A 25,980-nucleotide genomic window follows, 5' to 3' on the forward strand; every position below is an offset into this window, starting at 1 on the left:
TGAATGGGCAGAATCACGTGGCAGAGACTAGTGCACATTCATCAGACCCACCTCCTAATGCCATGCGCAGCCACATTGCATTTTCCAGCCCCTTTGCAGTTAAATGTGGTCACGTGGCAGTTCTGCTCAAAGTGGGTAGAGATGACGCCCACCGTTTCCAGTCCTGGCCCACATAAGCCTCCCGCTGGCAATTCCCTATGCTAATTTCCCTCTCCGGGGCAGCTCCGGAAGCCAAGTGTGCAAGATCATGTGGAAAGAATGAGCTTGGGCCCCTGCATCTCTGCCGGAGAACATGACCACCCAGTAGGAATACCCAACTCGGTTTTACCTTCATGAAAAATAAAACTCAATTACCATGTTAAGCAACTGAGATTTGGGAGTTCCTCTTATAGCAGCTCACGTTACCTTACAATCACGTCTATAAATGCCAGTGAAACAACAGAAAGGTGCTCAGAGAAAGCTGGACAAGAGCAATGGTCTGCAAGAGTATGTGTTAGAACAATGCTGTCCGTGGCCTCACAGCTGAATCCTCTCCTTCAAATCCTCCTCAAGCTTCTACCCCTTCCCTCACCTTCTATTCAGAACCGACTTTCTTGGAATAGCAGTCTACATGTGTTTTCTCCATGTCCTCACCTCCCACTCATTCCTTGTTTTATAAATGTAGATCTTGCCCCCCACCCCCCACCCCTTGCTGAAACTGCACCTTTGACCTCCTAAGCTGCCAAATCCAACCCAACGCTATTCGGTCCTTATGGAGTGGCTTTTAATATGCAACAGCAGGCGGATTTCAAGAAGTGTGATATTTATGTTTCTGACTCTAAAAATTAATGTTTCTAAGCTCCGTTTCCCACTGGGCAGGGAGGAAACCCAATCGCAGCCATGATTAAGATTCCCAGGTCTTGGGTCATACAAGAGTCAAGAGGGTTTTAGACAGCCCAGAACACTGGGGATGGGGTACTTAGTTCATAAGAGTCCTGAGCGACATACTTCTTGTCCCGCCCAGTCCACCTCCCCTGGGGACAAGTGGCTCCCTTCCTTCTGTTTGTGGCTGGACACAGCCGATGCTGTCTAGACTGGAAAATCTGGTTTCTTCTTAGGTAGACACTGTACCTGCATCTGCCTGGGAGTCCTAAGGGGAAAGGCCTTGGGCCCCACTGCTCTCCGAGTCCATGAGCCTGGGTTCATTCCCCTACCCTTTAGAACACTCTTGCTGACTGAGGCACCCCAGTTGCCCTCAATTTTGCAATTGAGGAGCCCCTGGGGGACCAATGGAATCCTTGATCTCCAAACTCAAGATCCCCGCTGGGGCAAAGGAAAGATGAAAACATCTCCCATCGACACATGAGTCAAAGCTGCATGAGTCAAAGCCTCATTGGTGATGCTTTGGTACCTACCTTGCTTGAGCCTCTCTAAAGGTGAGAACAATTTCCCCTCATTGAAAGTCTCTTCTCCTTTGAATTCTGTGCACATTCTGAGTTTCCCTTCTTTGTGATTTTCCTTCTAGTTCTCTTTGTTCTGCTCATCCCTAAATCAATGGTTTTCCTTTCTTTTTCTTTCCTTGTTTGTTCTTAAAAGTACCTGAAAAGATTATGTACCCTAAGATTACATACCTGTACATTTTAAAGTTGACATGTTCTCCTAAGTCTAAACGGTTGCAAAGAATGAATTTTCCAGTATATTGTAAATCGTATTATTTTAAAATGAAACTGTTCTGGCATTCTTTTAAATAAATCTAATGGAATCTATAAAGCATGGTATGGTTGTAACCCACTATCATCCATATTTTAAAATATTTGAGCAACCTCTTTTTTAACCTTTGGCATTTTATATGATTTCTTTTTCCCTTTGATATCATATTTCCCCTCCTGCAGAATTTAATCTTAATATTTTTTAAAGTTTTTTAAAAACTTTAAAACATTTATTCATTTTTCAGAGACAGAGACACAGAGTGTGAATGGGGGAGGGGCAGAGAGAGAGGGAGACGCAGAATCCAAAGCAGGCTCCAGGCTCCAAGCTGTCAGCACAGAGCCTGACATGGGGCTCGAACTCATGAACTACAAGATCATGACCTGAGCTGAGTCAGAGGCTCAACTGACTGAACCACCCACGTGATCCTAATCTTAATACATTTTATACTTTGCAGCCTTTTATTGATCCCTCTCCTCTCTGGGGAAAAAAGTACCAATTACAATTTGCTGTGTTTCCCATACCCATAAGCCTCTAAATGTTCAAAAATTTCTTCTGTGTTGAGTTGCCATTACAATGATCACTGGTATGTAATTCATCAAAACAGTGTAAATACTATAAAGTTGATAAATAATGATTAAGCAGAAAAGGAAAACTTTGCCCCGGTTTTAATGAGATATAATTTACATCCAAAAAACATTCACCCACCTTAGGTGTACACGCTGATAAATTTAGACAATCGTGTTGACTTATGTAACCAACACCACAGTCAAAATCAAGATATAAAACATTTCCTTGACTCCACAAGTTCCCTCTTGGAGCTTTCCAGAGGGTCCTCAACTCTTGTTCCTGACTCCAGGCTGCCACAGATCTGCCTTCTGTCACTATAGTTTTTGCCTTAAATATTTATTGGAAACTGCTGTGGTCTGAAGGTTTGTGTCTCCTCCAAATTCATATGCTGAAATCCTAATCCCCCCATGTGACAGAATTAGGAGGTGGGGCCTGTAGGGTGATTAGGTCATGAGGGGATTAGTGGCCTCACAAAGAGAAGCCACCCAGGGGCGCCTGGGTGGCGCAGTTGGTTAAGAGTCCGACTTCAGCCAGGTCACGATCTTGATCTCGCGGTCGGTGAGTTCGAGCCCCGCGTCGGGCTCTGGGCTGATGGCTCAGAGCCTGGAGCCTCTTTCCGATTCTGTGTCTCCCTCTCTCTCTGCCCCTCCCCCGTTCATGCTCTGTCTTTCTCTGTCCCAAAAATGAATAAAAACGTTGGAAAAAAAAAAAAAAGCCACCTGGCCCCTTCCACCAGGTGAAGATCCAGGGAAAAGACGCCATCAATGAACTAGGAAGCAAGCTCTTCCCAGACCAGAATCTGCCCACATCTTGATCTCAGACTTCCCAACACCCAGAACAGTAAGAAAGAAATTTCTAGTGTTTATAAAACACCCAGTGTGGTATTTTGTTAAAACAGCCTGAATTGACTAAGAAATGCATCTCTTAATTTGTGACTCTGGAGATACAGATGCGGATATAGATACAGATATAGATACATCAGTAGATATAGATATCTATCTACATATATTTCCCAGTTTAGTCACCTATTGGTAAATATTACTGGTCTCTAGAATGAGACAAGGTTCACCATCAATTCTATTCCTATTTTTCATTTTTATAGATGTAAGCCTTGAGAAACCTTACAAATAAATGGATGGAAAAGGAAGAAATTTTGTTTTGTTTTGGTTTGATTTGGTTTGGTTTTTGGAGCAATGGCTCTCAAATCTGAGCTCTTGTTGAGTTATGCCCCAAATCAGAGCAATCTATGATCACAGACCACTCGTGATGGCTTACAGGGGGACAGGTCAGCAAGGTCCAACTTCAATTCTGTCGCGTACAGAGCTGGAGACCGCCAGCGGGCAGGCCTGCCCCTTGGCCACCAGAGCCATGTGCTCTCTTAGAACCAGCACCAGTATTTCCAGCTGCCCTTTGTTTGCTGCCCTGGAGGTTTTTCCCTCCAGCATAATGCAACTTGCGTGATGAAGGGTGTGTCTTCCTTTTGGAAAGTGGAAGAAAGATAAGCATGAGAGGATTAGAGAGGAGACAGTCCCCCATCCTCTGTCCCATCCCAGGTCAGCTCTGAAATAGAGCAAGTGAGGAAAGATTAGAAATCAAAGCTGAAAGGGGCGCCTGGGTGGCTTGGTTGGTTAAGCATCTGATTTCAGCTCAGGTCATGATCTCCCAGTTCGTGGGTTCGAGCCCCGCGTCGGGCTCTGTGTTGACAGCTCACAGCCTGGAGCCTGCTTCGGATTCTGTGTCTCCCTCTCTCTCTGCCCCTCCCCTGCTCATTCATTTTTTTTCTCTCTCTCTCAAAAATAAATAAACATTAAAATATATATAATGAGGAAATCGAAGCTGAGGATCTAGGGGCACCTGTGTGGCTCAGTTGGTTTTGGCTCAGGTCGTGATCTCAGGATTCATGAGTTCAAGCCCTGCATTGGGCTTTGTGCTGACTGTGCAGAGCCTGCTTGGGATTTGTTCTCACTCTTCTCTGTGGCTCCCCTACTTGTGCTCTCTCTCAAAAATAAATAAACCTAAAAAAAAAAAAAAAAGAAAGAAAGAAAAGAAATTGAAGCCGAAAATCTAGAAATGGACCCCCTTAAAACACCTCTACAGACAGAGGCGTCTGGGTGGCTCACTTGGTTGAGCATCTGACTCTGGATTCCAGCTCTGGTCATGATCTCAGAGTTTGTGAGGTCAAGCCCCACGTCAGGCTCTGTGTTGATAGCATGGACCCTGCTTGGGATTCTCTGTCTCCCTCTTTCTCTGCCCCTCTTCTGCTCACGCTTTCTCTCTCAAAATAAACAAATAAACATTAAAAAAAAAAACAACTATGTACGCAAATGCCTTAGAAAGTCTTCACAAGGAGTGTTTTATCCCAGTTAAGGACCTCTGCCTTCAACAGCTGGGTATTTGTTTGGGTTTAGTCACTGGTCATCTTCACTTCTTTTATTTTTTTTAATGTTTATTTATTTTTTATTGGTGGGGGGGGGAGGGGCAGAGAGAGAGGGAGAGCAAGAATCCGAGCAGGCAGGCTCTGCACTGTCAGCACAGAGCCTGAAGCAGGTTTCAAACCCATGAACAGTGAGATCACGACCTGAGCTGAAATCAAGGGTTGGACATTCAACCGGCTGAGCCACCCAGGTGCCCTCATCCCCACCCTTTTCGGTTCCATCCACTTCCCTTGTGGGACCTAACCCTCACCTTTGACTTCACCCACCCCAGACAGGCTGCTCATTCCCCCATCTGTCATCTCCAGCTTAGACCTCTGACCTGAGCCTAAGAACCACACATTCAACTGTCTTCACTTTCCACTCTCCTGACTTGGGTTTGATATGCTCTCTTAAATGTACAAACTTCTTCTATCTTGGACTTAGGAAAAACTATTCAACTCCCATAAATTCAATTGGAAACAAAGTAATTAGCGTTTTTCTCTTTACTATTCGCAAAGTACTTTGATCTATATTCATATGTATATAGTATAAAGTATATAAAGTATACACATGACCCTTTAAAGTAAATGCCTGTATTTTACAGACAGGAAACTAAGACTCTGAGAGGCAGTGAAGTCAACTACATTCAGAAAAACACAAAAGAAATAAGATTTATTCTCTGCCTTGACTAAGTTGGAGAGGTTACTTAAAGATTTGAAAAACCACCACCACCCTGTGCACACTAGGAACCAAGGTAGATGATACGAAGGATATTTTTCCACTACTTTTAATAAAGTAGATTTACAATTGGGGCACCTGGGTGGCTTAGTAAGTAAAGTGTCTGACTGTTGATTTCAGCTCAAGTCATGATCTCAGGGTCGTGAGATCAAGCGGGGCATCAGGCTCCGTCCGTGCTGAGCGTGGAGCCTGCTTGGGATTCATTCTCTCTCCTCCCCTCCCCTCTTCTCTCTCTCTCTCTCTCTCTCCCTCCCTCCCTGCCCCACTTTGCCTCTCAAAATAAATAAAATTTAAATTTTTTAAAAAAAGAATAGATTTGCAATCTATGTAAAGGCACTGTATCTCATTTCCTTATGGAAATACGAAAAAATTAAAATTTGTTGGCTGGAAAATAAATTCAGTAACCCACAGTACCTAAGACCCCAAACAATTTGATGAACAACCACCAATGGTTTAAGGGTTGTTCCACCAGAAACAGGAGGTGAAATGTGTCACTTCCTTGGCTTCCTTCCAACAATTTAATTCCACACAAAAGAGAAAAAGTAAGTTTTACCCATTCTCTTATGGATTGTGTTTTAGACATAGTCATTTGCTGAATGTACATTTCCTGTCCTGAGTGAGGTGTTTGTGGACTGTGGGGGAGGGGGGGAAACAACGTCTCACTCTCTTGAAGAAGCGTTGTTTGTAACAAACCCCAGACTAAAGGGCATCGTGGGAGTTTGGGTTCTCATACAACCCAAAATATACAATTTTATATTCTCTTAAGATGACGGTCAAAAAGTGATCAGCCAAATCTTTAAAAACGTTCTTCCTTCACCCTTTTTTCTTTGTTTCCACATCTCTCGACTTGGCTCTTATCCCTCGCTGCTGTGATGTCTGTACTGTTTATCTTTGTTGCCTTATCTTGACACACAAGTCGAAACTTTCAGTTTCCCTTAGACATATTTACTACTCTCGTTTTCATCTTCATTGTACATTTTTGGACTTGGGAGACATAACTCCAAGCTTTTCTTGGTTGATAATGAACAGGGCCTATTCTAGTACCATATGTTTTATCCGGCAAAGACCTGCAAAGGTAAAAATGCAGCCAGCAGGAGTGCCTGGGTGATTCAGTCGGTGGAGCATCTGCTCTTGATCTCACTGACCTCAGGTCTTGATCTCAGGGTTGTGAGTTCAAGCTCCACGTTGGGTGTGAGCATACTTAACAACAAACAAACAAACAAACAAACAAAGGCAGCCAGCCAATGAACAAGGGGAGGTGTGCTTTGAGTACAGGAACGGATGCATTCCAGTCTAAGGAATTTCAAGTCCTGGTTCTTACTGGAAATCTCTGACTTCACTTTTGAGTTGAAAGCACAACCTCCTTTTTAAAGGAGCCAAGGGGAATCCAAGGGTCCGCAGAACCTACTAGGTTCAGGTGTCTCCAATTCCATTTCTGGATTTAGAGCTACTTGTAATGTTCCCAGGCCAGCTAATGATGGGTCCTTTAGGAGGGCAGAGCCCACAGAGCTGAAGGCCTGAGGCCCAGTCAGGAATTATGTTCCACGCTGATTTCCCCATTTCTGGTACTCTACCCTCTACCGACCATCACTTCGTTCCTGAACTCCATCTGATCCAAACCAGAAACGTAAGCGACTTCCGCCCATCTTGGAGTATAAAATGAGATTGGAGCAACCTCGATGGCACCAAAAGTAAGCAGGACATTACCCCTATCACTGAATATAATAATCTAGAGTATTCTGTAACCACAAAAGTAATGCTAATTGTAAAAAATTCAAATACAGAGAGGCACAGAGAATGAAAAGTCAAATTTGAGGTGAATCATTCCATACCTTCTCTATTTCTGTGCATTTATACACATGCACACACACGCATGAAACCCTAATGGTATGCCATTTGTATTATTCTATGATTAGATTTTCATTTAACAATATCCTTTAGAGTCCACTTTATGTCATGACATAATATCCCAGATAAACTATAATTATTTGACTAGTCCTCTAATAATTTAGTTATTTGCAGCATTTGGTTATTGCTAACAAAAGGGTTATTTTTGTACATAATTTTATCCACATCTATACGAGTTTCCGTAAGATAGATTCAAAGAACAATTTGGGGGCTATTGGATACCTACATTAAAAGTTGGATAGAGTCACATAACAATTTATGGTTACCTTTTCTTTTTGATCTTTGCTTTTAACCCCCCCAAATACAATCATACACATTTCAAACTGGGAGGGATCATACCAGTGTTAGGATAGGCCTGATTTCCACATCAAGGGTGTGTCTTAGTCCATTCAAGTGGCTATCATAAAAATACCACAGACTGTGTGAACTGAACAATGACCATCTCTTTCTCACAGTTCTGAGGCTAGGAACTCCAAGATCAAGGCAGTGGCAGATTCAGGGTCTGGTGAAAGCCCATTTCCTGGTCCACAAACAGCTGTCTTCTCACTGTGCCCTCATATGGCAAAAGGGACAAGGGAGTGTTCTAGGGTCCTTTTAAAAGGACACTAATCCCATTCATGAGGGCTTTCCCACTCATGACCTCATCACTTCACAAAGCCCTCACCTCCAAATACCATCACCTTGGGGATTAGGTTTCAGCGTATGAATTTTGTCAGTGACACAAACATTCAGTCTGTAGCAAGGTAGGACAAGTCTTCATTGAGCAGGGCTGTCCCAGAGACGGCCAGACATCTAACATCTTTGACTCTGCTTATTAAAAGCCAGTAGCAACCTGGCTGTACAACAAATTACTTTAAACTTAGCATCTTAATGGGGCACTCGGTTAAATGTGCAACTCTTAGTTTTGGCTCAGATCACGATGTCGTTGTTTGTGGTCCCAAGCCCTGCGTCAGGCTCCATGCTGACAGTGCAGAGCCTACTTGGGATTCTCTCTACCTCTCTCTCTGCCCCTCCTCTACTTGCGCTGCCTCTGTCTCTCTCAAAATAAAGAAATAAACTTTAAAAATATTATTAAACTTAGCATCTTAAAACAAGGACCATTTATCATCTCCATTTCTATAGGTCGGGAAGCTGGGAGCAGCTTAGCTGGGTCGTTCAGGCTTGGGGTCTTCACCAGCCTGCAGTCCAGGTGTCAGCTGGGGCTGCCGACATCTGAGACCTGACTGGGTATGGAGGGTCTGCTTCCAAGTTCACTCACATGGCTGCTTTGCAGCAGGCTTCAGTTCCTCACCACATGGGCGTCTCCGTAGGGGTGCTCATGATGAGGCTTTGCACCAAATAAGTGGAGAGAGGGGGCGTCCAAGAGGGAAGCTGCACTGCCTTTTCTAACCTTATCTTGGGAGTAGCAGACCTTCACTTCTGTGGGAATTCTGTCGATCACACAGACCAACTTTGCTGCAGTATGGGAGGTACAACGAACCGTGACCACCCAAAGCAGGATCGCTGGGGGCCATCTTAGAAGATGGCCACCATATAGGGTAACTGCTGTGACAGAAATGTCCTACATATATTCCCAACTGCCCTCCCCTCCCCAACTAAGGATAATCACCTCACCTATGGTGAGGAAACAGAAGAAAGGTAGAGGCAGTGATTGCTCAGATTGTATGGCTCATTAGCAACTCTCCAGCACTCTCTTGCTCTCAGTAAATGCATTTCTGGGTCATCTGTGGGAATCATTTGTATTTTAGCTGTATTCTTTTTCCTTGGGAAAAAGGAAACTCTGATAATAATCACATATTTTGGTTAATGGCAGATATTTTTCCCTTGCCTGGGAATTTTAATATCTCTTCATCTTGGATAAAGTAAGCTTACAGTTAGAAACTCTAATTTTTCTCAAATGTGGTAAGACTCAGGCTGGTACTACAGTTTTTAATACTTTCCCAACATGAATTAAAGATTATGGGGAGGAGGGAAGGGTGCCTGGCTGGCTCAGTCAGTAGAGTGTGTGACTCTTGCTCTTGGGGCTGTGAGTTTGAACCCCACGTTGGGTATAGAGATTATAAAATAAATAAAATAAAATAAAATAAAATAAAATAAAATAAAATAAAATAAAATAAAATAAAATAAAATAAAATAAAAAACTATTTTTTAATATGCCAAAGCACTGCTAATCTTGCAAATATTCCACTTTAACTGGAGTGGGAGGAGTTGGGAGGATGTGGACAATAGTACTAAGGTTACTAGTGCTGCCGCTGAGCTCAGAGTTTTCAAGCCATCATCTAATTTAATCCTAACAATCCAGAGGAAGTGGGTATTATTTTTCCTTATCTGCCAGGTTAGGAAGCTCGTGCTCAAGATCAAATAATATCTAAGTGACAGCCAGCATGGAAGCCAGGTCTGCTTGAACCGAACCTTTGCTACGACATGATCAGGACTGAAGTCTTTAACAAAAACAGAAAAGAATAGAAATTAGTTCTTGAAGAAAGACTAAAAAGAGAAGCTCCAAAGAAGACCAAAAGCATTGTAACCCTCAAAGACAAAAGAAATAATCATTTTTAATCCCCAGGAATGGACTGTGTACAAAAGATTTTCCCAAATTGATAACAAACTTACTAAAAAATGTGGTGAACGCCGGGATTTGTACAATCTGGGACAGGTGCAACTATCTTGCCACAAGTACAGTGAGACATTAACTTCAGGTCAAACATCAGAACTGGTAATGATCTGGATGCATAAAATCTGTGTAGATCCAGGTGCCAACACCCGCCCTTTGCTCAGTTGGTCTGACTGGACACAGCCCTCTCTATGGTCAAGCCCATCATACCTCTGAGTCTTACTTACCTCATCAGCCAGCATTGTGAGTCCCACATTTATCCTAGTCTTACTAAATGTCTAAACTCAAGATGCACCTGGGTGGCTCAGTTGGTTAAGCATCTGACTCTTGATTTTGGCTCAGGTCATGGTCTCACAGTTGTGAGTTCGAGCCCCGAGTCAGGCTCTGAGCTGACAGCGTGGAGCCTTCTTGGGATTCTCCCTTCCTCTCCCTTTACCCCTCCCCCAATTGCGTGTGTGCTCTCTCTCTCTCTCAAAATAAATAAATTTTAATAAATAAATAAATGTCTAAACTTGATAACTACTATCACTGAACAACAATTGTGTACCAGGCACAGCTTTAGGCATGTTAGCTACAAGACATCATTTGATCATTGTAACATGACTCTACAGATGAGGAAACCAAGTAATTAAATAGCTCACCTAAGCCTTTGACAAGGAAAAATTGGCATACACATTCTTTTTTTTTTTTAATATTTATTTATTTTTGAGAGAGCGAGCGAGAGGGGGAGGGGCAAAGAGAGAAGGGGACAGAGGATCCAAAGCGGGCTCTGCATTGACAGTAGTGAGCCCGATGCTGGGCTTGAACTGAGGCCGGAACTCACAAACTGTGAGGTCATGATCTGAGCCAAAGTCAGACGCTCAACCACCTGAGCCAGCCAGGCGCCCTGCCAGATACATTCTTTCCGCCATAGTGACACCGTACTTAGAGCAATGGTGAATTAGTAGATCCTTCCTCTCCCCGCTTCCTTGCTTCCCTCCACCACCCAATTTTAGTTAACTATATATCTTTAGTTCTTTTATTTATATGGTTAAGTATTTGCCGGCCATTTGAAGCCAGATGATTGAGATGAAGGTATTATGGTAGTTTGAATGGAGAAAAACGGGGAGAGAATTGAATCCTCAAAATACACATGATTGTAAAAGCACACAGAACCCAGAAGTGTGGGTCCCAGTATCCAGCTCCATGGTGAGCCATGTGGAGTAAGGATCCGGTGATGAGGACCCACACCAGCTTTACCACAGATCATTAATGTGCACAGTGAACAATCAATGAATAAACTTCAGTAAATGATACTATTGTCATCACGTTTGAGAGGCACTGTTAGACTGTCCCATCTTTATTGTATTATATTGCATTGTGTTATTTATTTATTTGAGAGAGGGAGAGACAGAGAACACACACAAACAGGGAAAGGGGCAGAGTGAGAGAGAGAAAAAAAAGAGAGACTCCCAGGCAGGCTCCATGCTCAGCGCGGTCAGAGCCTAATGCAGGCTCAGTCCCACGAGCCTGGGATCATGATCTGAGCCAGAATCAAGACTCAGACACTCAAACAACCGAGCCAGCCAGGCGCCCCTAGACTGTCCATTCTAAATAATAGGTAGGGGATGTAAAACCCACTTTGTTAAGGAGATAATAAAAAATAAATAAATTTTAAAAGGAGAAAAAATATCAACATAGATCATGACAGTCACTCCAATGATGGGCAGTGTGCTCAGAATCCAAATAACTAGGGGACACCTGGCTGGCTCGGTCAGTTAAGTGTCGGACTCTTGATCTCAGCTCAGGTCATGATCTCATGGTTTGTGAGTTTGAGTCCCACGTCCACCTCTTTGCTGACAGCACAGAGCCTGCTTGGGATTCTCGCTCTCTGCCCCTCCCCCACTATGCTTGCTCGCTCTCTTTCAAAATAGATATTTTTTAAAAAATCAAAATAACCAAACCAACAAGTGAAATTTCAACCAGATAAATAGATTTTTCTACTATTACCACCACTAGCAGTGACTTTATTTCAGCAAGACAATTCCATCTGTCGTACTGAACTTTAATTTTTACTTTATGAGTTTGTAGTTTTGCTAGTATGTTTTGATTTTGTAATTGTATAAGACTATCAGCCTAGGTTTACATCTTCTTTTAAATATTTAAATGTGTATATTATCAAAAATCTTTTCATTTAAAAAAAAAAAAACCCTTTTCATTGTAAATGACAATAATCCAAACCGACCTGGTTGTGCTCATCTTTCACAGCCCTCTTATCCTGGCTGCAAACAGCATTTTGGCCCAAGACTTTATAGCGGTCTCCTCACCTACACCTGACAACAGAATATAGGCATCACCCAACATTCTGCCCTTGGTTCACTTCTCTTCTACACACTTTCTTTTGGGGGGAGCTCATCCACTTACGCAGCCATATTGATTGTGAATGACTCCATAGTCTCTACACTGCCATCCATCAGCTCTTTAAACCTGCATTTCTGACTGCCCCCTCAGACGTCTCTACCTCCCATATAACGTAACAAACACTGATGAACTTGCTCCCTGTCTCTGTCTCTTGCTCTCCTCTTTTTTTTTTTTTTTTAAGATATTTTAACTATAATTGGTTAATACCATTGTCTCTTTCCTCTTGGGATTTTTCTCTCCATCACACCTCCCCTTGCACAGATACCACTGAAATGGCCACGGCATTTTGGACTCTGGCTAAGGAGAAGTTGAGTCAGGGATGCCAGGGCTTGGTGGGGTAGATCTGCATGGCTCACAATCACTTGGGTGTATGGTGATTGCTAGCCATCTCAGGGTGGGTTGGCTTCCAGAAATATCCCTGCTGCCCATTAGGCTGATTCACCCAGAAGGCATGTCATGATATGAACATGTCCTATTATACCCAGCCCTGAAATGATACAGGTAGTGAAAGAAAAACAAGCTTGAAGTGTACAGCCGGAAGCCCGCTCAGAACAGAAATCCTCTCCTGTCAGGAGGGCTCAGGAATGCAGCAGAGACGATTTTACCGTTTTAGATACGCTGCCTTTTTTTCCCCCCATTTTTTGATGGTAATCGTATGAAATAGAATGATCATGAATTCTGTATTTATAGGACACAAATGATTACAAGACTACAAACAGCAAGAACACCTGTAACAGCTCATAAACAATCTGTATTTCCAGAATAAAATCGATAAAACATGGGATCATCTACAAAATAGATCTGGGAAATAAGAACGTTTTGTCTTATACATTATCTTCTTCAATCTCTGTTGCGTTAACAGAGCAGGCATATTGTCGCCAATGTTCAAATAAGACCCAAAACGGCTGTCTGAGCCTGTACTGGCACCTGAACGCAGAAGGAACCGTAGCCTCCGGCTCACTGGTCTACCAACTCCAGTTCGGCTCTTGCTAGTCCTCAGGAGACAGGTGCCCATCACTGCCGTCTGCCGTCAGCTCTGCCCTGCTCACCATGACTCATCGTGTGGGCACACAGATCGGGGACACACGTGAATTATGTTGATGGGCCTGGTGGCAGGTCTGCTGCTTCAGGGGAACTGCCAATCGAGCTAGAGAGCCTTTCTGCTCCTGATGTGCCAGGAACTGTGTTCCTCCTTGATATGTGACTTTAGCGAGGAAACCTTTCTTTCCTTAGCTTATTTTTTAAAATGTCTATCCTATTGCAAAGTGAAAAAACAGTACAATCGCTACATACTCTTCACCCATATTCAAACAATCATTAACATTTTGCCACATTTGCCCTCTCTATCCCTCTCCCCATCCCTGTCTCTGAATCTCTCTCACTTCCTCTCTTCCTTTCCCCCTCCTTCCCTCCAGCCTCCCTTTCATTTAAAACTAAGTTGAAGATGCCAAGGCATTTCAGTCTAAAATCCTTTGCATGTATCATCAAAAAACAAAGACGTTCTTCTACATGACCATGACCAATACCACCATCACATCCAAGAAACTTAACACTGAGGTAATGGTATTATTGTCTGCAGTTCAAAATCCCGACGCCCAGAGTCGTCCCTGGAAGTTTTCCATGGCTCCTTTTCCATCTAGGTCATCAAACGTCATACGATTCACTTGGTTCTCATGTTTCTTTATCCTTTATCCTCCTTTCATCCAGAACAGCTCTGGGTTTGTTGTTTTTGTTTTTGTTTTTGTTTTCTTTCTTTCTTTCATTTTTTTTTCAACGTTTATTTATTTTTGGGATAGAGAGAGACAGAGCATGAATGGGGGAGGGGCAAAGAGAGAGGGAGACACAGAATCGGAAGCAGGCTGCAGGCTCTGAGCCATCCGCCCAGAGCCTGACGCGGGGCTCGAACTCCCAGAACGCGAGATCGTGACCTGGCTGAAGTCGGACGCCCAACCGACTGCGCCACCCAGGCGCCCCTCTTTCTTTCATTTTTTAAGGGTTCAGGCCAGTTGCCTTGTTTGTTTCCTCATGGTCAGATTCAAATTAAACGTCTTGGGCAAAATACTACCTGGTGTACTTTTCACTGCTTCCTATCAGGAGGCACATGATATATTGTCTCATTGTCAATCATGCAAAGTTGGTCATTTGGTTAAGGGTGCTTTCTTCCAGATCTATTGTGAAAACATCTTTTCCAATTTGTAATTAATAAGTAATAAAGGCAGACATCAATTGTGTGCATAACCTTCTCCTCTACAATCTTAAACACAATGGGTTTAGCATCATTATTGCATTGGTGACTGCAAAAAAATGGTAATTTTCCTAATTCTGTAATTCTGTCTACATTAGCTGACATTCTTCATAAAATTTTCCCTCCCTTGCAATACACACTATTTTTGTATCACTATAAACTCATGGATTCTTTTCTAATTTCATGTTTTATAGCCCATTGCCATTTTTATTGGTTTTCAGTGGTCACATTGTCCCAAAATTAACCAGCAGGAGCCCCTTCAAGCTCCCCTGAACTTTTCACACATCTTCCATGATCAGGTTTGGGATCAGGCTCAGGATCGCAGGCGGGTGACCTGGGCAGTTGCACAAGACCTTGTTCTTAGGAAAGCCACCTGTGTGATTCACTGCTCTGCGATTGCTATTTTGACATTCCAGGTAATTTTGCAACAAGGGGCCTGAATTTTCATTTTGCACTGGGCCCTGCAAATTACGTAGCTGGTCCTGCCCATCAGTCTTGGAGCACCTTCTTGCTTTCGGGCACAAGAAGTTCCAAACACATTGCATTTTCCCTGTCCTTAATCTGGAATCAGCCAATTCATCCAAGGAGGCTTGCTCCTTGTGGAGGGAATGGTTATTTAGAAACCAAGATCTGAGGACGAATGTGTCCCTTGATCCTGGAGTGGCATTGCTTCAAATCATCTTCAGTGGGAAGAGCTGAACATAATGACCCCATCCAAACCTCTACACTAAGAGACCCCAAACTCCAGCATGGCTTCAAGCAGCAGGAGGCTGTGTCCCTACAAGGACTCCAGCCCCTCCCCAAATGCCTGCCTGGAAACCTCAAGCCTCCAGGTCAGGCTTCTGACCACCCTGTCTTAGAGCTTTTCACTAAAACAGGCATATAATTGTGAATCCTTCCTCCGACACTTTGAGATGTAGATGTACCTCCTAAACTCAGGAATGCCTTCCCTGGGGCTCTGAAAGTCATGCCTTTGGAAGGCAGTCAGCAGGAAGGACGGGACCTCGGTCTCCCAGTCTCCCTGGGAGGAAGAATCCTGACTTCCTCCACTGCCAGCCTGCAGACGCAGCTGACCTAAGTGACACTGACCAATCTTTTGTAATTTATCGCTTGAGCACCGCTCTGTCCCCCTCCCAACTGCCTTATTCTCCCTTTAAAACACCAGTTACTCTGTGCAAATCAGAACGGAACTCAGTTCCCGTCCCTGCTGTCAGTAGCCCCTGAATAAAGTCTGCTTTCACCGCGTTAACTAACGCATCGCTTTGTCTTTGGCGGTGACTAGAGGTGGGAAATGGTGAATTCATAGAGATCCTTCCAGTTCTCATCCAGAAGCAGAGCATTTCTCCATGCACGTTACCTCCTTCCTCGGATCCTGAGAGCCCGAGGCTTCCGCACACAGTCAGTGTGTTTACTCAGATGCTGTACCTTACGACACACACAGAGGAGCTTCAGTATGATGACGCTAATGTTGCTGCTAGCTCTCACTGGGATGCATAAGCCTCCTGCAAGTCTTTTTTCCCTTCGAGGATGTCCCAGTAGTCAGAGCAGAGGGTTCAAAAGTTACTGACAATCCTCCTGTCTGGGGTGTTATGCCATCAGCTTGCTGCAAACCACTTAGCTTCCTTTGTTTGTGTTTATGTTCGACTTTCCCCCCCTAATTCTCTTTCATTTTTTAAATACTTAAAACATTTCCGTGGCTCAAAATTCAAAGCTGCACAAAAAGATCCTCAGAGGAGTGTCACTGTCCCTCTCACCCCTCCCCTTTCCACGCTATTTCCCCTTGTTTCTGGTTTATCTTTCCAGTGATCCTTGTGAAAACGAGCAAACGCACACACAATTCTTACCCGACCTTTTTGTACAGAAATGGTAACATGCTTTATATATTCTTTTCCACTTTACTTTCTTCACTTAACAATATAGCTTGGATGGGCTGCCTGAGTGGCTCAGTCGGCTCAGTGTCCGGCTTTGGCTTAGGTCATGATCGCACAGTTTGTGAGTTCAAGCCCAGCCTCGGGTTCTGTGCTGACAGCACAGAACCCACTTCAGATCCTCTGTCCCCCTCTCTCTCTATGCCCTTCCCCTGTTCTCTCTCTTTAAAAAATATATATAGCTTGGAAATCCTTTTCTATCCCTTCGGAGAGTCCCCCAGTCTTTTTTATGGCTGTGTGATACTCCATCCCTTGGCTGTTCCATGACTGATTCAACCAGTCTCCGATGGACAGGAGCTCTGGTTGTGTTTTCAATATTTGCTATTGTAACAAAATCCCACAGTCAGTAACCCTTTGAACAAGGGTTGCTTTGCATTCTGCAGCATGTTTCTTCAGAATAAAATGATCTAAGCTGGATTGCTGGGCCAGAGGGAACGCAGCCCTGCCGACACGTTGATTCGAGCCCAGCAATACCCATTCGATGTTGTTTTATTAAATATTGCTCCATTCTCATCTTTAATTGTTTATCTGCTCTGTACTCTTGCCACCTGTGCCCGAAAGAGCCTCTGTCAGCTGTGGAGGCACTGATGTCGAGAAGCATAGCTGTTTCAGGAACGGGAGATCGGAGGGTTTACTCTGTCCATTGCCAGAGAGCCAGTCTCTTAATCCTTTCCAACATGAGTTTGCTATATTTGCATGTCTAACAGATTGCAATGAGAGTTCGTGTGGGCAGAAAAAAGGGCTCCCCAAACCAGCAAAACCTCTGCATGATGGACTGGACAGGGAGAGCTCTAAAACTAAAGTGTGGGGCTCAGAAGGGGGCCACAGCCCTGGGCTCTCAAAGGAGACTGATGAAGGTGCAAAATGAAAACCACAGACCCCGCGCTGATTAACGAATCAGGCTGAGAACAGCTACACGAGAACCCAGGTGACAAGAACAACACAAGTCCTGCAGAGAGCCAGTCTCTTAATCCTTTCCAACATGAGTTTGCTATATTTGCATGTCTAACAGATTGCAATGAGAGTTCGTGTGGGCAGAAAAAAGGGCTCCCCAAACCAGCAAAACCTCTGCATGATGGACTGGACAGGGAGAGCTCTAAAACTAAAGTGTGGGGCTCAGAAGGGGGCCACAGCCCTGGGCTCTCAAAGGAGACTGATGAAGGTGCAAAATGAAAACCACAGACCCCGCGCTGATTAACGAATCAGGCTGAGAACAGCTACACGAGAACCCAGGTGACAAGAACAACACAAGTCCTGCAGCATTGGAAGCAGGAGAGATGCTTAGCCAGGTAAGTTTACAAGTTCAGCTTTAAGCTGAACTTTACTGGTTTAAACTTAAAGCTTTAAGTTTACTGGTAAAGTTTACAAGTTCAGCTATCAATACAGTACCTATGGTAATTATAAACAGCTCCATATGTAAAAAAAATTTTTTTTAATGTTTATTCATTTCTTTTTTAATTTTTTTTTTCAACGTTTATTTATTTTTCGGACAGAGAGAGACAGAGCATGAACGGGGGAGGAGCAAAGAGAGAGGGAGACACAGAATCGGAAAGAGGCTCCAGGCTCTGAGCCATCAGCCCAGAGCCCGATGCGGGGCTCGAACTCCCGGACCGCGAGATCGTGACCTGGCTGAAGTCGGACGCTTAACCAACTGCGCCACCCAGGCGCCCCTAATGTTTATTCATTTTTAAGAGAGAGAGAGAGAGAGAGAGAGAGAGAGAGAGTAGGGGAGGGGTAGAGAGAGAGGAAAACACAGAATCCGAAGCAGGCTCCAGGCTCCGAGCTGTCAGCAAAAGAGCCCGACATAGGGCTTGAACCCACGAACCGTGAGATCATGACCTGAGCCGCAAACGCTTAATGAACTGAGCCACCCAGGAACCCCCAACAGCTCCGTATTTTTATCCCAAATTTAGCTAACTTTGCCCGAAACTCATAAAACCCAGCGTATCAGTCTCCTATTGCTGTTGTAACCAGTTACGACACGCTTCGCGGCTTAAACAGCACCAAAATATTGTCTTGCGGTTCTAGAGGGAGGAAGTCTGAAAGGGGTCATACTGGCTTAAATTTAGGGTTTTGCGAGGGCTTCTCCAGCTTCCAGAGGCTTGGAAACCCTGGCTGGTGGCCTGCTCGCATCTTGTAAGCCAGCAGCAGCTGGTTGAGTCATTCTGACCCCACTCAACTCAGAGTCATGTGACACTGACTCTTGAGCCCACCCAGATCACCAGGATAATCTTAGTTCAAGGTCAGCTGACGAGCAACCTTAATTCCTCTGCAAACGCAACTCCCCATTTCCATGTAAGCTGACGTTCATAGGTTCCAGGATTGGGACGTGGACGTGTTTGGGGGCCAGTTACTCTGTCTACCGTCAAGTACCACTGGACTTCCTTGTTCCCAACATGGCGCTACATTCACAATTCTATAAACGCCTGGACAGTAAAGTGTATCTTTACTGAAGATCCCTTGAGGACACTGAGAAGGGAGTTTGAGGTCATCACCTAGTAAGTTCTCCTTAGATATCTCTTGTTCCTGAGGTTTCTACCCAGCATTCCTCTTGGGAACTGTTGACTCTACTTTCTCCTCATTCTCGCCCTTCCCCCACTCCTTCCAGACCTATTTTCCTTCTGAGTATACGCCACATCCTTTCTCTTCTTCAAGAAACCCAGCTCACTTCTGTTCTCAGATTCCCTGGCCTAGCATCCCTCTGCTCACCCCCCACTCAACTCCTTGCAGAAGGTGGGTGTGCGGGGGTATACCATTTGCTCCTCCAGATCCCATCTCCAGCCTTTGGCACCTGTGCCCAGAAAGGTCAGTCTTGCCCTCTGGCTCCTGGTTGGGCTGCATACTATAAAGCTTGAGGAATTGGGGGGGGGGTCTATTCTTCTCTCTTCCCAAGGCTTATCTCCAGCTATCTGGTGGCCTTATCTCCAGCTACAATTCTCCCTCCAGGTTCTGGCAATCATCGCCTCTCCAGGCCCCTCCAAGGCCTTGGAATGGTAACAGCCCCCCACTGTTGCTCGTTCTGAGGGGCTTCACCACCCAAGGTTGGCTTCCTTAAACCCACACTCTTATAAATGGTCCCTTTGTTAAATTCTGTTCAATATCCATGTCAATATCTAAAATCATTCCTGCAGGGACCCTGAAAATATAGTGGGGAAGGGGCCTTGTAAGTGTTTAGAATTTAACATACACGTGCAAATTTTTGACATCTGCTACGACATGGATGAACCACGAAGACATTACACTAAGTGCAATAAGCCAGACACAAAAGGACAAATTCTGTTACGATCCCACTTACACGAGGCACTAAGAATAGTCAAATAGACAGAAAGTAGAATGGTGTTGCCAGGGGCTGAGGGGAGGGGTACAGAGTTTCAGTTTGGAGAGATGGAAAAGGTCTGGAGATGGACGGTGGTGCACACTGCACCCTTGGAAATAGTTAAGATGGTGACTTTTATGTTATCTAGATTTTCTACCATGATTAAAAAAAAAAAAAAGGAAAAAGAGGTAACTTTTAAAATCCCTGCCACACACACAAAGGGATCTCAGCCTGACTTCTATGACCGTGTCCTATGATGGGATATACTTGGGCAGGTCTGGAAAAACAGTGGGCTAGCCTGAGGGAAGTTTATCTGCAAGTTTATTGGCTGAGAATTTAGTTTAAATGCAGAAAGATCCAGGCACCAGGTACCTGACCCAGAAACACAGTCAGACTCATCGTGAGGGGCAAGAGCAGATTTCCAGTTCAGGTAGGATTCGCGGTAATACGTGCTCTCCTTTAGTCTTTACAGCATTTCCTGCAATTACCACGGATGCTGTGTTGTTTTTTGTTTTTGTTTTTTTTTAATGTTTATTTATTTTGAGAGAGAGACTGAGACAGAGCTCAAGTGGGGTAGAGGCAGAGAGAGGGAGACAGAATCCGAAGCAGACTCCAGGCTGTGAGCGGTCAGCACAGTGCCCGACATGGGGCTCGAACTCACGGATAGTGAGATCATGACCTGAGCTGAAGTGGGATGCTTAACTAACTGAGCCACCCAGGTGCCCCACCATGGACCATGTTTTAATGCCTCTGCATGGACACCTCCACGAGCAGGCTGTCTGTTTGTCCAGGCTTCTGTAACAGAACCACAGACTGGGTGACTTATGGACAACGGGCATTTATTCCTCACAGCTCTGAGGGCTGGAAGTCCAAGATCAAGATGCCCATAGAACCAGTGTCTGGTGAAGACCTGCTTCATTCACAGCTGGTGTCTTCTCTCCACATCCTTACATGGGGAAGAGGTGAGGGAGCTCTCTGGAGTCTCTTTTGGAAGGGCACTAACCCCATTTACAGGGCTTCCCTCTCATGACCTAGTCACCCCCAGAGTCCTGACCTCCAAATACCATTGCAGTAGGGGATAGGACTTCAACATATGAATTTGGGGTGCGTGTCTGTGTGTGTGTGTCTGTGTCTGTGTGTCTGTGTCTGTGTGTGGAGGGGATATATTCAGTGTATAGCCAGGGCTATGAATATTTTATTCATCCCCAGCACCCTGTTTAATCACCCTGGCAGTATATATGTTTAAATAAATGAATGAATTCGGAATACAGAATAGTGTGGCTAGCATGATCGGTTCCTTCCTAGCTCTGCAGATGCTTGCTGGAGTCACAGAAGATTGTAAATGAAGTTAACTGTGGCCTGAACTCTGTAATACCCCAGGATCGTTAAGCAACACCACATAGCACCTTCAGAACAGGACAGACAGATGAGAGCTATCCAGAATGAGCCCGAGTGTCAGATTTTCAGAATTCACAGCAGCATATCACCTGACAGTGAGGCGGGGTAAACCATACTCTGACTTTTCTTCTTTCTTTCCAATCCAAACTCAAAATATCTTAGATTTCAGCCATCCCAGAGCTTTCACACGGCCTTTCTCTCTTCCTCTATTAACGTTTTGGAGCCACATCAGTCAGGTTAATTATACTTAACTTTAATGGATTTTGTAGCTATGAATATAATTTTTGAGATACTTTTGCAAGAGGAGAACTTTCCCATCCTGCTCATACATTCCTTTCTTAGCTTATGGTGTACATTAATGCCAACGGCTTGTAATTCTTGACTTTAAACGCAGCCAGCTGTTTTTGTTCCTGAGACATCGGAGGCTCTGGGAAGGTTTCTGACCTCTGCCAGGCTAATGAAGGAAATCTGAGACACCCTTTCCTCGACTCCCTCACCACACATACCTACCAAAGTTGACTCCCAGGTGCCGACCCAGCTGGCGGTCACTGCCGGAGTTGGGTTCAATGCCAGTTGGTCTCCAGCTCTCTCCTTCCAGGGTCTTGGGCCTTTTTTCATCTCCTCTTGACTTGATAGCATCTTTTTTATTTTTCAGTCTAGCTATGCTTCCTTATTTGGGCCCTTTCAAATTCTCAAGAAATTGCCTCCCTCCTTCTTGACCAAGACTAGAACGGAGACCCCCAGGCATGCCTACAACCTCATGGGCATATCGTTCCAAACAGGACACTGCTGCGCCTTTCCCCAGAAAGAGTAGAGGGAGGAAAGGAGAAAGGAACAAGCGGAGGGTGTTGGGTGCATTGAGATTTGCATGGAAAGAATTTTCTGGACAGAGCCCCTCCTCCATTTCAGAGATTTTCTCATATCTTCTGCCAGGGCATATTTAACGGTCCTCAATATGATTTTGGCACAAGATGATTGCCAATGCGCTGGCAAATCCTCCACACTGGGTTTCAATAATCTATCACTTTGCATTCTTTTCCACGTGATGTGTGTTCCTGTTCATCACATCTGATTCTTGGCCCCGCCCTAACCCGTGCCATACAGACACAAGGCACCTCTGAGGTCAGCAATAAAAACAAGGTACCGGTGCATGCCACAGCGTGGAGGAACCTTAAAAACAAGGGCTAAGTGAAAGAAACCAGGCACAATAGACAAATGCTATATGATGATTCCATTTATGTGAAATGTCTAGAGCAGGCAAGTCCATAGAGACAGAAAATAGAACAGCGGTTGCCAAGGGGCTGGGGGAGGGGAACGGGGAGTGACTGTCAATGGACACAGTATTTCTTTTCGAGGTGATGAAAACGATTTCAATCATGCGCTTATACAACTCTATGACTATACCAAAAACCAAATGAATTGTACCCTTTAAATGGATGAAGTCTACGGTATGTGAATTCTATCTCAATAAAGCTGTTACCAGAAAAGCAACTCACGGTGAGGGTAGGGGGGTAAAGGAGGAAGACGATGTAAGAGGAAATGAACAATGAGACTTTAGAAATCAGAGGGAGATAAAGAGAGGGTTGTTCGTTTGTTTGTTTGTTTGTTTGTTTGTTTTAGAGAAAGGAAAAAATATGCTCTTACAAAAAATACGACTTTTCACCTAATGCCTGAGAGGAGTGTTGTCTCTCAAGCATGTTCTGGAAACTGCAGGAACCAGCAGGAGGGGAAGAAGAAAAAAAAAAGCCTGGATCAATGCAGCAAAAGTGGAAAACAAAAGGCCGAGCTTACAACGGAATCAGGCACACCAAAGCGAAGGGTCAGAACATCACGAGAGAGAGCAAAGGAGACAGCTGAGAACAAAGCGGCACGAAAAGCATTTTGAATTTTGAAATAAAAATTAAGTTACATGAGACCAGAGAGCCCACTCTCTTTCTCGTGGCCTCTTCTATTTTCACACACACACACACACACACACACACACACACACACACACACACCCCTCCCTCTGTCTCTGTCTCCCATGCAGAAGCTGACCCCTCCGTCCCCCAGAGCTGTCCTGGCCAGGGAGCCTGCCTCGGTCTGATGAAGGAGCCCAGGATGCGCGGGCCTTGGGAACACACCGAGGGCAGCGGAGGCGAAGGCCTTCGTCACCTTCCCCCGGCACCCAGCTCCCGAGCGGCAGCGGCCGGGGTCCTCACCAGGTTACTGGCAGAGCCAGGAGGAACCATCTTCACAAAGTGCCCGGGGAAAGTCCCTTGGTGCCCGGCCAGTCGGCAGCCTAAAGAGCTCACACGTGCTTGGAGCTGGTTCCCTCTGCTTCCTCTCCCTCCAAACTTCTGGCCCCGGCACCAGATCACGAGGCAGGAAGTCCTGGGCTCTTTTTTTTTTTTTTTTAAGATCTGCCAAGCCATCTGGGGGCAAACCCTTTAAACATGGGCTCACTATATATATATATATATATATATATATATATATGTATATATATATATATGTATATATATATATACATATATATATATATATTTTTTTTTTACTATTTTTGAGAGAGAGAGAGAGAGTGCATGTATGAGGCAGAGGAGGTGCAGAGAGGAGGAAACAGGATCCGAAGTGGGCTCTGCGCTGACAGCAGAGAGCCCCACGCGGGGTTCGAACTCACCAACCCACAAACCATGAGGTCATGACCTGAGCCCAAATCAGACGCTTAACCAACTGAGCCACCCCCACGGCTCACTTTCTATTCCGCACTCATGCAGCAACTCTTTTCTGGGTTGCCTAGGGTGGCAGACTTCATCCTTGCTGGTGTTACGGTTCCCAGTCTTACAACTCACACTTACACAGAGAGATTAATGGTCTCCACGTTACAAAGTGAGGTACTTGGTTGGACCGGGAAGATAACACCCCAGTTCCCAGACGCAGAGTATCCGGGCGGTGCTCTGCTAGTGTCTTGTGAGAAAGAACAAACAGCTACAAGAGGCAGTGTATGAGTCTACTCACACCTTCTAAATGTTATCACATGTGTTCTGCTGTGACAAGTCTGGAGCCCAGGAGGGTTCAGTTTCATAAACTAAAGCAAACAACCCAAAATAAAAACTGATAGCTTTCTCTGATTCCAAATCCTACCTACCTCCTCTAAAACATTTATTTAGCCTTCAGATAAAACAATATGTATGTCCACATCCTTTCCGCCAAAATGTCATACTTTTCAAAAAATTCTTTAAATTGTGTAAATTTGAACAATTCCTTAAATTGTAGAAATTTACCATTAAAAAGAAGAATGGGACATAAAGCAGGATCTCCTGGCCACGGAAAACTTCCTTGAGGGAGTCTAGGAGGCACGGGATGGGCAAAGACGCCTTCTCCTGCCCGTTTTATTTGGTTTGGGACGACGTGTCTGCAAGACAGAACAGCAGTAACTGAATGCCAAGAATGGGACGGCCCTCGCTCACGTTTGTTCAGATCTGTGCACGGCAGCTCCTTGTGGGACTAAATGTGACCTGGCTTTGTAAATATGATTTACATCTCCAGAGCTATGCATGAAATCAGACCCTCTAAGGAATATATGAAAATAAGACATTGAACGCCTGGAAAACGTTTTCAAAAATAATTACCACCACTCTACCCCTCAGCCACCCACCTTCCACCCAATTCGAGAGAAGTCCAAGAAATACCTAATTAAAGAAATAACTTCCTGTTGTATTATACCACCAGGAAGCGTTTAGTAAGTACCTAATTGCTTATAGTTTTGGGTTAAGCACTGTATAAAAAGAACTGCATTGAATTTGTCCCGTTTTCAAAGACCTTATCACATAAAGGTAGTTAGCACTCACCTGGACAAAGAGGTTCGGGACACAACAGCAGATGGTAAATTGGAAGCATACCATGGACTGGACACTTAAGCGTCCTCCCGGTCAATGTCAGAGCATTTGTGGGCAGGGGGCCAGGAAAGAGCGTCCAGGGGTGAGCAGCTGTCGGGTTTCCAGGGACGCACAGGTGCAATTGCAGACACTGCCCACGTGTTGTAGAAGATACCAGGTCAGTCTCCCGGAGTGCAGCGAAGGCTGTGGGATTGGCTCGTTGGCAGGCGGGAGGCAGTCGGGGTGCAGCCGGGCCGGAGCAGGAGGCGCAGAGGGCAGGCAGCAAGGGTGTGGCTCGCAGAGAGCGGAGAGGCTGAGATGGCTGTAGAGAGGACACCGGCAAGGGAAACAAAACACAGAGCAGCTGTTGCTGATGACCCCACCCACGCCTCCAGGCCCACGGGTTGCTCAAGACCCAAGGTAGATTCTGGAATGCTTCCTGGTGGAAATGGAGAAGAGGAGGGTCTAGGTAAAGCTTAAAACACATGATTGGAAGTCAAGGAGAGAAGGCTATGAAAACACGTCCTGCCCAGAGGAAATGCTGATCAGTGACGAGGTCAACGTCCCCAGAGAACAACATCCTTAGATCTGCTCCTGTCGATGAGAAGACCCCGGCAAGGGGCCGGGTGTTTCTGCGGGGGAATGAAAACCACACACAAGGGCATGAACGGGAGCCATACGGTTACAGCTGACCAGCTGACCAGAGTTAGAATCAGACCCTGTAAAAGGGATATGGATAAGTAGTAAAACCTGACTCGACATCAACAGCCTCAAAAGTACGAGAGAATTCTGTCATTAAAAGCTACCACGTCAGGGCGCCTGGGTGGCTCAGTGGTTAAGCGACCGACTTCAGCTCAGGTCATGATCTCACGGCTCGTGGATTCCAGCCCAGTGTCGGCCTCTGTG

The 25,980-nt window shown here is 44.9% G+C and overlaps 1 protein-coding gene across 2 annotated transcripts in view; it reads right to left on the minus strand.

Annotated features, from left to right (window-relative positions):
- USP6NL (USP6 N-terminal like) overlaps positions 1 to 25,378 on the minus strand; it is a 246,577-nt gene extending 221,199 nt beyond the window's left edge. The window contains exon 1 of one of the 2 annotated variants that reach the window (XM_045060857.1): positions 25,048 to 25,378. The gene's annotated coding sequence lies outside the window, so the exon portion shown is untranslated. The remainder of the gene's footprint in view (positions 1 to 25,047) is intronic. The other variant, XM_045060859.1, reaches the window with a different exon arrangement.
- Between the last annotated feature and the right edge of the window lie 602 nt (positions 25,379 to 25,980).

Source organism: Felis catus, chromosome B4, assembly GCF_018350175.1.
Source record: "Felis catus isolate Fca126 chromosome B4, F.catus_Fca126_mat1.0, whole genome shotgun sequence".
Taxonomy (NCBI): Eukaryota; Metazoa; Chordata; class Mammalia; order Carnivora; family Felidae; genus Felis; species Felis catus.